Source organism: Chiloscyllium plagiosum, unplaced genomic scaffold (assembly GCF_037043375.1).
Source record: "Chiloscyllium plagiosum isolate Xiang-an unplaced genomic scaffold, Cpla_swu_hap1 HiC_scaffold_18, whole genome shotgun sequence".
Taxonomy (NCBI): domain Eukaryota; kingdom Metazoa; phylum Chordata; class Chondrichthyes; order Orectolobiformes; family Hemiscylliidae; genus Chiloscyllium; species Chiloscyllium plagiosum.
In genome coordinates this window covers 46509246-46523204 of record NW_028270156.1, presented here as the reverse complement: position 1 = coordinate 46523204, position 13959 = coordinate 46509246, and positions in this window count along the sequence as shown.

Sequence of the window (13959 nt, the reverse complement as noted above, 5' to 3'; positions counted from 1 at the left end):
GGGGGAGATTGCGGTCTTTGAAGAAGGACGCCATCTGGGTAGTACGGTATTGGAACTGGTCCTCCCGGGAGCAGATGCGGTGGAGACGAAGAAATTGGGAATATGGGATGGCGTTTTTACAGGGGACAGGGTGAGAGGAGGTGCAGTCTAGGTAGCTGTGGGAGTCGGTCGGTTTATACTAAATGTCCGTGTTGATTCGGTCGCCCGAGATAGAAATGGAGAGGTCTAGGAAGAGGAGGGAGGAGTCTGAGACGGTCCAGGTAAATTTGAGGTCGGGGTGGAAGGTGTTGATAAAGTGGATGAACTGTTCAACCTCCTCGTGGGAGCATTAATTGTATTGTGGCTTTATACATGCTAGTTAAGAGTGTGGTGCTGGAAAAGCACAGCAGGTCAGGCAGCATCCGAGGAGCAGAAGAATCGTGTTTCGGGCATAAGCCCTTCATCAGGAATGAGGCTTGTGGGCCGGGAGCTGAGAGATAAAAGGGAGGGGTCACACATATAAGACAGAGATAATAAGGAGAGTAGTGAACCTGTTCAATTCTTTACCACAGAAAGCTTTAAATGTTGGATCAATAAGTATTTTTATGATTGAGATAGACAGGTTTTAAATCAGTACGAGAATCACGGGCTATAAAGAAAAGGAAGGAAAGTGAAGTTGCAGATTATCAGATGAACCATGATCTCATTGAATGGTTGAGCAGACATGATGGGCTGAATGGTCTACTTCTGCTTCTGAATCCCTGAGGGGTTGGAGGGAAGGTAGCTGAGAAAGCGATAGGTGGATGAAGGTGAGGGAAAAGGTGATAGGTCAGAGGGGGGAGTGAAGGACAGGTCAGGAGGCCGGTGCCAAGTTGGAGGCTTGGGACTGGGATAATGTGGGGGAGGGGAAATGAGGAAGCTGTTGAAATCCAGATTCATCCCATGTGGTCGTAGGGTTCCAAGGCAGACATTTAGAACCAAGACAACCGCCCACCCACCTCAAATGCACCCCATCCACCTGGATATCCTGTGCCGGCCTGTTACCTGCCCTTGACCTCTTCATTTCAAACTGCCGCTGTGACATCGACCGCCTCACAGCTCACCCACTCCAACTTCCTGCCCTCACAACACGCAGCCCTCCACTCCCTCCACTCCAACCCCAACCTCACCATCAAACTTGCAGACAAGGGGAGCGCAGTAGTAGTGTGGCACATCAATCGCTACACCACTGATGCCAGGTGTCAACTCAGAAACACCTCCTCCTACTGCCCCCTTGATCACAACCACAACTTCCTTCACCAAACTATCATCTCCCAGACCATCCACAAACTCATCACCACTGGGGATATCCCATCCACAGCCTCCAACCTCATTGTCTGTGAACCCTGCACCGCCCAATTCGACCTCCTACTGAAGATTCACAAACCTGATACCCCGGTCAACCCATTACCTCAGCCTGCTCCTGTCCCACTGAACTCATCTCTGCCTACCTTAACACCATCCTGTTCCCCTTAGTCCAAGAACTCCCCACCTACATTCGTGACACTGCCCATGCCCTTCACCACCTCAAAGCTTTTCGTTTCCCTGGCCCCGAATGCCTCATCATCACTATGGACATCCAGTCCCTGCACACATCCATCTGCCATGACGAAGGTCTCCAAACTCTCTGTTTCTACCTCTCATGCTATCCCAACCAGTACCCTTCCAGCGACACCCTCATCCGCATGGCTGAACTGGTCCTCACCCTCAACAACTTCTCCTTCCAATCCTCTCACTTCCTCCAAACCACAGGGGTAGCCATGGGCACCCGCATGAAACCCAGCTGTGCCAACCTGTTTGTCGGATATGTGGAACAGTCCATCTTCCGCAGCTACACCGGAACTACCCCCCCATCTGTTCCTCTGCTACATTGATGACTGTATCGGTGCCACCTCATGCTCCCACGGAGATGTTGAACAGTTCATGAACTTCACCAACACTTTCCACCCCGACCTCAAATTCACTTGGACCATCTTGGAAACCTCCCATCCCTTCCTGGACCTCTCCATCACCGTCTCTGGCGACGGACCAACCACAGATCTATACTACAAGCCCACTGACCTCCACAGCTACCTAGACTACACCTCCTCCCACCATAACTCCTGTGAAAACACCATCGCTTAATCCCAATTCCTCCATCTCTACCTCATCTGTTCCCAGGATGACCAATTCCACCTCAGAAAGTACCAGATGGCCTCCTTCTTCCACGATCACAACTTCTCTTGACGATGCCTTCCAGTGCATCTCCTCCACTTCACGTACTACTGCCCATGAAACCCCACCCCACTCAACACAGCAATGACAGAGCCCCCCCCGCTCCGGTTCTCACCTTCCACCCCATCAAGATCCGCATACATCACATCATCCTCCACCACTTCTGCCACCTCCAAAAAGACCCCACCACCAAAGATATATTTCCCTCCCCGCCCATTTCAGTTCTGGAGAGACCATTCCCTCCACGATTCCCTCATCAGGTCCACACCCCCCACCAGCCCACACCCCACTCCTAGCACCTTTCCTTGCCACAGCAGCAAGTGCAAACCCTGCACCCACATCACTCCTGTCACCTCCATCCAAGGCCGAAAGGGGTCCTTCCACATCCATCAGAAATTTACCTGTACCTCTCCCAATGTCATCTACTGCAACCGTTGCACCCACAGTGCCTTCTTGCAGATTGTTCCAGAGAAGATCTCTGGGACACCTGCACCCACCAACCCCACCACCCCGTGGCTGAACACTTCAACTCCGCCTCCCACTCCGTCAAGGACATGCAGGTCCTGGGCCTCCTCCACCGCCAAACCGCTACCACCCGACACCTGGAGGAAGAACATCTCATATTCCACCTTGGGACCCTGCAACCACACAGGATAAATCTGGATTTCAACAGCTTCCTCATTTCCCCTCCCTCCACATTATCCCAGTTCCAAGCCTCCAACTCAGCACCGCCCTCTGGACCCATCCATCACTCTCTCCCTCTGCCCTATCACCTTCTCCCTCATCTTCATCCACCTATTACATTCCCAGCTACCTTCTCCCCAAACCCCACCCCCCCCCTCCCATTTATCTCTCAACCCCTGGCCCACAAGCCTCATTCTTGATGAAGGACTTATGCCCAAAACGTCGATTGCCCTGCTCCTCGGATGCTGCCTGAATGGCTGTGCTTTCCCAGCAACACACTCTCAACTCTAATCTCCAGCATCTGCAGTCCTCACTTTCTCCTCCTCTATAGATGCTATGCTATGATATCCTTTCTAATAGACACCAGCATTTTCCCAATGGCAGATGTTAAAGCTAACTGCCCTATAGATAGCTTTTATTTTTGTCGCCTTCTATTTTTGAACAAAGATGTTATATTGTCAGTTTTCCAGTCTTGTAGCATTTTTCCAGAATCTAAGAATTCTTTGAAGATTTGTACCAGTGCATCTATTATCACTGAGTTATTTCTTTAAATATCATAGAATGCATCCCAACAGGACTTGGGATTGCATCAGTCTTTAGTCCCACTAGGTTAGTTACAATGTTTATTTCATCTCCTCTTTTTGCCTCTTGACCAATAAATATTTTTGGAATGCTACTTTTTTCTTCTACTATGAAGACTGATCTACAGTATTTATTCAACTTCTCTGTTATTATTTCATTCCTCATTATTATTTCCCCAGCCTCATTTCCAAAGAAGCTATTGTTCACTTTGACCTCTCTCTCCTTTTCTATATTTAAAGAAACTCTTGCTGTCCATCCTGATATTACTTACAATTTTACCCTCAGTGTTTATTTTCTCTTTTACTTTGGCAAATTTTTTTTTGGTTGTTAAAAGTTTCCTAATCTTTGGCTTACCACTAATCTTTAAAACAATGTGTGTTTTTTCTTTCAAGTTGATGTTATCTCTGGCTTCGTTGGTTGGCTTATCCTCTTCCCAGAAAACTTCTTCCTTACTGAGATACTCCATGGAATAGTTCAATAGAGGATCGGGCCCTTTGGCCCATGATATTGTGCTGAACATGATGCCAAATTAAAGTAATCCCTTCTGCCTGCCCTTGGTTGATATCCCTTCATTCCTTGCATATTTGTGTGCTTATCTAAAAGTCCTTTAAAGATCCCTAATGTATCTGCCTCCATCACCTTCCCTGCCAGCATGCTGCAGATTCCTACCACTCTCTGTGTAAAACATTTGACCTCACATCTCATTTGAACTTTCCCCCTTCATCTTAAATTCATGCTCCCTGGTATTAAACATTTCAACTCTGGCAAAATGATTCTGATTGTCAACCCTATCTACGCATCTCATAATTTTATAAACTTCTATCAAGTCTCCCCTCAGCCTTTGCCACTCCAGAGAAAACAATCCGAATTTTCCCAGCCTCTACTTATAGCTCACCCCTCTAATCCGGGAAACATCTTGGTAAACCTCTTCTGCACCCTCTCCAAAGCGTACACATCCTTCTTATTATGTGGATTCTGGGTAATCCAAGATGGAGGATGGGAAAAAATTGTGGCTTTAAGAGCTGCTCCTTTTTTGAGGTATTTTAGTTGTTGGAGGTGTTTTCCTCAAATTCCAGGAGCAGCAATTACTGTTTTATATACTGTTGCATTGTTTTGGAACTTTAGGAGACAAAACGTCAAAACAATGGCACTTTAAAAAGGAGGAAGACAGACAAAGGTAGTGACCACATGGTCAGAGAAAGAAACCTATACTGCTGTCTGACACTGCAGTGAATCCGCACAGTTACTGCCTTTGCTACTTGAGTTCAAGTATCTCTGAACAACGGAGTGCATTGAGGAAAAATTAACAAACAGCGAAATTCACAGTTGAGCTCGGAGCAAACTGTGTAAGACAGCTCACAGCACAGAAACATATAAGTGCATAGTTTTAAGTGTAGCCTTGCTGTAAATCTACAATAGTGAGTAGACTGGATTCTTCCTTGATTATATGTCTTATGGAGATCTGTCGCTTAATTAAATTTTAAAACTATAAGCCATAGATATTACGTTAGCTTGGAACAGTCTAGATTAGATTCCCCACAGAATGGAAACAGACCCTTCAGCCCAACAAGTCCACACTAACCCTCTAAAGAGTAACCCAACCAGACCCCTACCCTATATTTACCCCTAACTAATGTACCTAACACTATGGGCAATTTAACATGGCCAATTCACCTGACCTGCACATCTTTGGATTGTGGGAGGAAACTGGAGCACCCGGAGGAAACCCATACAGACACGGGGAGAATGTGCAAACTCTGCACAGACAGTCACCTGAGACTGGAATTGAAACTGGGTCCCTGGCACAGTGAGGCAGCAGTGCTAACCACTGAGCCACCTTGCCGCCTGTGAGTGCATTCTTTTAGACCAATAAGATGGTGCTATTTTCTGGATCTATAGATTGTGAAGGAGCAAAGGCAATCTTTAGTAGAGTGATGTGTTCTTCCTGTCAGATGTGGGAGTTTAGGGACAGTTTCCATGTTACTGATGATTATGTCTGTAGGAAGTGTTTTTGGTTGCAAACACTACCAGATCACATGGATTAGTTGGAGCAGCAGTTAGAGACAATAAGGCATTTACAGTAGCTAGGGGGTGTGATGGATGGCAATTATAGGAGGAAAGAAAAGCCACAAATACAGTCAGGTAGATGGGTTAACTCCAGGAAAGATGGGAGGGTGGGCAGGTAGTGCAGGAATTTCCTGTGGCTATCCCCATTTCAAACAAGCATGCTGTTTTGGAAATTGTTAGGGGTAATGGACTCAAGGGAACGTAACACAAACAGCCAAGTTTATGGAAGCGAGAATGGCTCTAATATAATGAGGGATACATTGCGTTCCAAGCGACCGACTGTAATAGGAGACTCTCTGGTCCAAGGCACAGATAGATAGTTCTGCTGCTGGCAGCGAGAAATCAGAATGGTGTGTTGCCACCCTGATGCCAGGATCAAGGCTATCTCAGAGAGAGTGCAGAATGTTCTCAAAGAGGAGAGGGACCAGCAGGAAGTTGTTGTACACATTGAAACTAATGACATCAGAAGGGAAAAGGATGAGATTCTGAAGGGAAAATATAGAAAACGAGGCAGGAATTTAAAAAGGAAGTCCTCGAGGTTAGTAATATCTGGATTATTCCTGGTGCTATGAGTGAGTGAGGGTAGAAATAGGAGGATAGAGCGGATGAATGCATGGCTGAGGAGCTGGTGCAGGGGAGAAGGGTCCACATTTTTTGATCATTGGAATCTCTTCTGGGGTAGAAGTGACCACTACAAGGTGGACAGATTGCTCCTGAATTGGAAGGGGACTAATATGCTGGAAGAGATTTGCTACAGCTGCTCAGGAGGATTTAAACTAGTAAGATGGGGGGATGGGACCCAGGGAAATAGGGGGGAAAGAGATCAAACTGAAACTGGTAGAGTTGGGAGAAGGAGTGAGTCAAACAGTCAGGGAGGCAGGAACAAAGCAGAGAACAAGGTTGGACAATAAAGTAAACTTCATTTATTTCAACGCAAGAGGCCTAACAGGGAAGGCAGATGAACTCAGGACATGGTTAGGAACATGGGACTGGGATATCATAGCAATTACAGAGACGTGGCTCAGGGATGGACAGGACTGGCAGCTTAATGTTCCAGGATAGAAATGCTTCAGGAAAGACAGAAAGGGAAGCAAGAGAGTGGGGTGGGGGGTAGTAGCATTGTTGATAAGGGATAGCATTACGGCTGTAGTGAGGGAGGATATTTCCAGAAATACATCCAGGGAAGTTATTTGGGTGGAACTGAGAAATAGGAAAGGGATAATCTCCTTATTGGGATTGTACTATAGATCCCCCAATAGTGTGTGGGAAATTGAGAAACAAATCTGTAAGTAGATCTCAGTTACCTATAAAATAATAGGGTGGTTATCGTAGGGGATTTTAACTTGCCAAACATCAACTGGGACTGCCATTGTGTTAAGGGTTTAGATGGAGAGGAATTTGTTAAATGTGTACAAGGAAATTTTCTAATTCAGTATATGGATGTACCTACTAGAGAAGGTGCAAAACTTGACCTACTCTTGGGAAATAAGGCAGGGCAGGTGACTGAGGTGTCAGTGGGGGAGCACTTTGGGGCCAGCGACCGTAATTCTTTTTGTTTTAAAATAGTGATGGAAAAGGATAGACCGGATCTAAAAGTTGAAGTTCTAAATTGGAGAAAGGCCAATTTCGATGGTATTGGACAAGGACTTTCAAAAGTTGATTGGGCGCAGATGTTCGCAGGTAAAGAGATGGCTGGAAAATGGGAAGCCTTCAAAAATGAGGTAACAAGAGTTAGGAGACCGTACATTCTCTCAACATTGGCATGAAAGGAAAGGCTGGCAGGTGTAGGGAATGCTGGATGACTGGAGAAATTGAGGTTTTTGTCAAGAAAAAGAAGGCAGCGTATGTCAGTATAAATAGCAGAAATCGAGTCTACCCTTATAAGAGTATAAAGGCAGTAGGAGTATATTTAAGAGGGAAGTCAGGAGGGCAAAAAGTGGACATAAGAAACTTTGACAAATGGAGCTCAGGAGAATCCAAAAGGATTTTATAAATACATTAAGGACAAAAGGGTAACTAGGGAGAGAGTAGGGCCCCTCAAAGATCAGCAAGGCAGCCTATGTGTGGAATCACAGGAGATGGGGGGGGGCGACATTAAATGAGTATTTTGCATCAGTGTTTACTGTGGAGAAGGACATGGAAGATATAGAATGGAAGGAAATATATGGTAACATGTTGAAAAATGTCCATATTACAGAGGTGGAGGTGCTGGTTGTCTTAAAAAGCATAAAATTAGATGAATCCCCAGGACCTGATCAGGTGTACCCTAGAACTCTGTGGGAAGCTAGGGAAGTGATCGCTGGGTCCCTTGCTGAGATTTGTGTATCATTGATAGTCACAGATGAGGTGACAGAAGACTGGAGGTTGGCTAACGTGATGCCACTATTTAAGAAAGGTGATAAGAAAAAACCAGGGAACTATATACCGGTGAATCTGACATCGGTTGTGGGCAAGTTGTTGGAGGGACAGGATGTACATACATTTGGAAAGACAAGGACTGATTAGGGATAGTCACCATGGCTTTGTGCATGGGAAATCATGTCTCCCGAACTTGATTGAATTATTTAAAGAAGTAAAGAAGAGGATTGATGACAGCAGAGTGGTGGACATGCTCTATATGGGCTTCAGTAAGGCATTCAGCAAGCTTCCTCATGGTAGACTGGTTAGCAAGGTTAGATCTCATGGAATACAGAGAGAACTAGCTATTTGGATACAGAACTGGCTTAAAGGTAGAAGGAAGAGGTTGGTGTTGGAGGGTTGCTTTTCAGACTGGAGGCCTGTGACCACTGGTGTGCCACTTGGACAGGTGCTGGCTCCACTATTTTTCATCATTTATATAAATGATTTGAATGTGAACATCGGAGTTATACTCAGTAAGTTTGCAGATGACACCAACATTGGAGGTGTAGTGGACAGCAAAGAAGGGTACTTCAGAGTACAATGGGATCTTGATCAGATGGGCCAGTGGGCCGAGGAGTAGCGGATGTAGTTTAATTTAGGTAAATGTGAGGTGCTGCATTTTGGAAAGGCAAATCAGAGCAGGACTTTAACACTTAAAGGTCCTGGGGAGTGTTGCTGAACAAAGAGACCTTGGAGTGCAGGTTCATAATTCCTTGAAAGTGAAGTTGCAGGTCAATGGGATAGTGAAGAAGGTGTTTGATATGCTTTCCTTTATTGGTCAGAGTATTGAGAATGGGAATTTGGAGGTCATGGTGTAGTTGTACAGGAGATTGGTTAGGCCACTTTTGGAATATTGTGTGCAATTCTGGTCTCCCTCCTATCGGAATGATGTTGTGAAACTTGAAAGGGTCCAGAAAAGATTTTCAAGGATGTTGCCAGGGATGGAAGATTTGAGCTATCGGAAGAGGTTGAACAGGCTGGTGCTGTTTTCCTGGAACATCAGAAACTGGGGTGTGACGTTATAGAGGTTTATAAAAACCTGAGGGGCATGGATAGGGTAAATAGATAAGGTATTTTCCCTGGGTTGGGGAGTCCAGAACTAGAGGTCATATGTTTAGGGTCAGAGGGGACAGATTTTAAAGTGACCTAAGGGGCAACTTTTTCAAACAGAGGGTGGGGCATGTATGGAATGAGCTGCCAGGGAAAGTGGTGGAGGCTGGTATAATTACAACATTTAAAGGCATCTGGATGTGTAAATGAATAGGAAGGGTTTAGTGCTGGCAAATGGGACTTGATTAGGTTAGAATATCCGGTTGGCATGGACGAGTTGTACCAAAGGGTCTGTTTCCGTGCTGTACATCTGTGACTCTATGGTGACCAGAAGTGAACACAATACTCTAAGTGTGGCCTAACCAAAATCTTATAAAGCTGAAAAATGACATCCTGACTCTTGTACTCAATTCCCTAACCGATAAAGGCAAGCATTCCATACACCTTCTGTACCACCCTATCTACTTGTGTGGCCACTTTCAGGGAACTATGGATTTGAACCCCAACATCCTCTATACCTCAATGTTGTTCAGGGACTCACCATTAACTCTATAGTTTCCCTTAACATTTTATCTCCCAAAGTGCAGAACCTCACACTTACCTGGATTAAACATATTTGCCGTTTTTCCACCTATATCTTCAGCAGATCTATGTCTCGCTGTTTCCTTTGGCAACCCACTACCCACAACTCCACTGATCTTTATATCGTCTGCAAACTTACTAGCCCACCCATATGCATTTCCAAGTAAATCATTTATATATATCACAAACAGCAAAGGTCCCAGCATGGATCCCTGCAGAATACCACTTGTCAAGGACCTCCAGCCAGAAAAACATCCTTCCATCACTACCCTCTGCCTTCTATGGGCAAGACAATTTTGAATCCAAGTGGCCAAGTCACCATGAATTCTCTGCAACTTAATCTTCTGGATGAGCCTACCATGAGGGACCTTGTCGAAAGCCTTACTGAAATCTATGTAGACAACATCCACTGCTCTGAACTCATCAATCACCTTTGTCACCTCATTGAAAAATTCAACCTTTGATTTATGTTTGTTGTAAGTCATCAACTATTTTCTTGAATGTTTGTCATGGTTCTTCAACTTACTGTTTATCTTTACTGCTAAATTGCTTTCCTAGTCCACTTCAGCCAGCTCTGCTCTCACTTCTTTGTAATTAACCTTACTTAAGTTTAATATAACTGCTTGTGACCCAAGTTTCTCCTCTGGTTACTGCTTTTGTAACTTCATAAGGTATAGGAGCAGAAATAGTCCATTTGGCCAATCGAGTCTGCTCCGCCATTGGCATGGCTGATATGCTCCTCACCCCTATTTTCCTGCCTTCTCTCCATATCTCTTCAATCCACTACCAAATAAAAATCTGTCTAACTCCTCCATAAATTTACTCACTGTCTCCGCATCCACCACACTTTGGGATAGCAAATTCCACATATTCACAACTTTATGATATAAGTAGTTTCTCCTCAACTGTTTTAAATTTGCTACCCCTTATCTTAAGACTATGATCTCTCACCCTAGAATGCCCCACAAGAGGAAACATCTGCTCCACATCAATTTTATCTCCACCTTTTATCATCTTGAACACCTCAGTTTGCTCTCCCCTCATTTTCTAAAGGACCTTTTATTCTAAAATCCTTCATTTTAACCTGCCATATTGCACACCACCAGATCCAAAATGGTCTGATATCTGGTTGGATCTACAACATAGATCTTAGAAATCAGTTTCCCAGGACTTCACAGACAACCACCTGATAAGCCGTTTGATCATTAATGACCAAACCTAAGCCCTGAATCTGACTTGTATGACAATCCCACCTGAGCAAAGATCAGCCCTTGACTGGACATGGAAGTGGAGAAATTCCTACAAGGTGTGCAGGAGAACTTTCTGGGACAAACATTTCCAGTTCTACCAAGGAGGGAACTGTGTTGTATGTGGTCATAGAAAATGAGGCAGGCAACTGGAGAACATCAGTGGGGAAGCATTTAAGAAACAGTGAACATAACATTATATAATATATTAAATTGAAGAAAGATAAAAATCAATCAATGATTTAGATTCCAGAATGGAAAAGGGCAGATTTTATAAGTCTATAAGTTAAAATGGAATAGGTTGATTTGGAAATGCATTGTGATGGATAAAACAGTGGATTGAAAATGGGATACCTTCAAAGAGGGATTAATAGGGTGGCTAAATAAATGAGAAATAAATACAGGTATCCAAAGCTAGAGTACCTTGCATTACAAAGGATATTGATGAGAAAGTAAGGAAGGGGGCATGTGATGCATGCTGGAATAATAATAACAACAGAAATCAGGAAAAGTATCTCAAATACAGAAGAACAGCTGAGGCTGGAATATGGAAGGCTAAGAGGAAGCATGAGAATAGGATGGCAGGCTGTGTGAAAACAAATAGTAAAATGTTCTCCAAATATATTACTAGTAAAAGGTTGGTGAAGGATAGAGTGGAACTCATAAGGAACCATCAGACTAATCTGCTCACTGAAACAATGGGTATGTCAGAGGTCCTAAATGAATGGCAGTCATTTCTACTAAAGTGCGATAGTTATAGAAGAAATGTGTGACCCCGTGCTATACAAAAATTACACAATACAAATAACATTTAGAGTGTTGGCAATGCAATCACGCTATAACTAACATTCGTTTTAAAATTTCACGCTTTAAAAGAGCATCTCTTAATTGTCAGTTGCATTACAGTGAATTCACGACGACAAAACATCCATTAAAGCAGAACGATCTGTATTTTGCTTCTATGTTTACCAATTTAGAAAATGGTGAGAATGGTCTTGTTGAAAACGTGGGTGTTCAGCAACCAAGCAGTATAGTGATGGATAAAGAAGAGGGGCTAAACAGGCTGCCATCATTCCAAGTAGAAAAGTCATCAAGCTCAGATGGGATGTATGCTAGATTGCTGACAGAGATAAGTGAGTTGTTCATAGAAATGCTCCAGGCCTCTCTAAACACAGGATTACTCCCGGGGGACTGAAAGATTGCAAATGTAACATTGTTGTTTAAGAGAGAAGCAAAGGAAACTATCGACCTGTCAGCTTGATATAAATAGTTGGACAACTGATGGAAGCCATAATGTGGAATAGGATAAATATACTTGTCACGGGCAAATCATTTCTGACAAATTTCATTGAGTTGTTTGATGAGGTGACACAGGCAGTGGATGAGGGTAGTACTGTAGATGTTGTATACTTAGGACTTTCAGAAAACATTGAGACAGTGCCATAGTAGCAAATTAGAAATTAGCAGCATAGATTGGAAGTTGGCTAGAAGATAGGAAACAAAGTGTGAATGGGCATTAGATGAGCATTTCACAGATTGTAATCAAGTTGAAAATGGTGTTCACCAGGGATAGATGTATGAACCCTTGCTTTTTGAAAATTATATCAAAAATTTGGAGATGGGTGTTGAGGACAAAATTCCTAAGTTTATAATGAATTACAAGGATGATGCCAAGTGACTTCAGAAGGTCATTGATAACGTGGCCAATTGCAGATGCCTAGCAGATGAATTTCAATGCAGCAAAATGTAAGGTAATGCATTTTGCTAGAAGAAACATGGTACACAATACAGGATCAATGGCACAACTTTGAGGGAAGTACAGGAGCAGAGGGACCTCGGGGTTCACATGCATAATTCTCTAAAGTTGAATTGAAACAGTTGTTAAGATGTCTTATAAGGGGGCTTATAAACAGAGGCATCAAGTATAAAAGCAAGGAAGTGATGCTACATCTTTACAAATCATTGGTCAGACCAAATTTGGAGTATTGTGTTCAGTACTGGGCAGCTGGTCCTGGAGAGAGTGCGAAGGAGATTTACTAGAATGATGCCAGGAATGAGGGATTCTTGATTTAAGGTGAGAATACAGAAATTAGCCTTGTTCTCCACAGAGCAGAAAGAATTAAGAGATGGTCTTATTGAGGTGATAAAAATTATGAGTAATTTTGACAGGATAAAGAAGGATATTCTCTTTCCACTAGTTGCAATGTCAGCTATTGGGTGGGGTCACAAATTCAAGACTGTCAACAATAGAGCTAGGAGTGAGATGAAGAGAAACCTCTTTATTCAGAGAGTTGTTAGGATTTCGAATGCACTGTCAGGGACAGTGGTGCAAGCAGATTCCATAGGAAGTTTCAAAAGAGAGCTGGATATATCTTTCAAAGTTAAGAATTTATAGGGCTACAGAAATAGGGTTGGAGAATGGGACTAGCGGTGTAGCTCTTTCAGGAGTTGGTAAAGACACTGTGGGTCAAATGACCTCCTTCTGTACAATAAATTCTTTGTCTCTATGGGCTGATGTTGCCATAGCAACCTGATTAACGTACCTGTATTATCCAGATCAGTTGCACTTCACATGTAGGACTGACCATGGCACAAACCTCTGATTGCAAAGACACAGATCCCCAGACTGTGGTAGGACTAAGTGTCAAAGCGACTGTGGCCAACCACTGAGAGTGGAATTGGATGAGCCCCTTGACTGACTATGGTGGTACCCCTGACTGATTATGATTCTCTCTTTACTTTGCTAAGGTCTGGTCCCTATTGCCTTTCAGACATGGCCAATTGGCTGATGCATGTTGTGTGTTTGCCACATATGCTGGCACATGCTATAGGCGTGACACTGACATAACATGCTGCCAAACAGTAATATGTCCATCCCTTAACTGTTCAATGCACGGAACTATGACAAGCTGCTGGCTGGTTTCTTTGTGCTAAAAAAGCAACGCAAGCCACAGAGGCTGACAAATCTGTAGCGTAGCACTAAAGGCTTGAATGCAAATAAAGCAGAGGCTAGCAGCCTCTAAATAAGTGCAAATTGAACAAAAGCAAAGAAATAAGGTTAAGAGTCAAAAGATTCATTCTATTTGTATATATGGGTGCCCCTGCATAAAGAGTG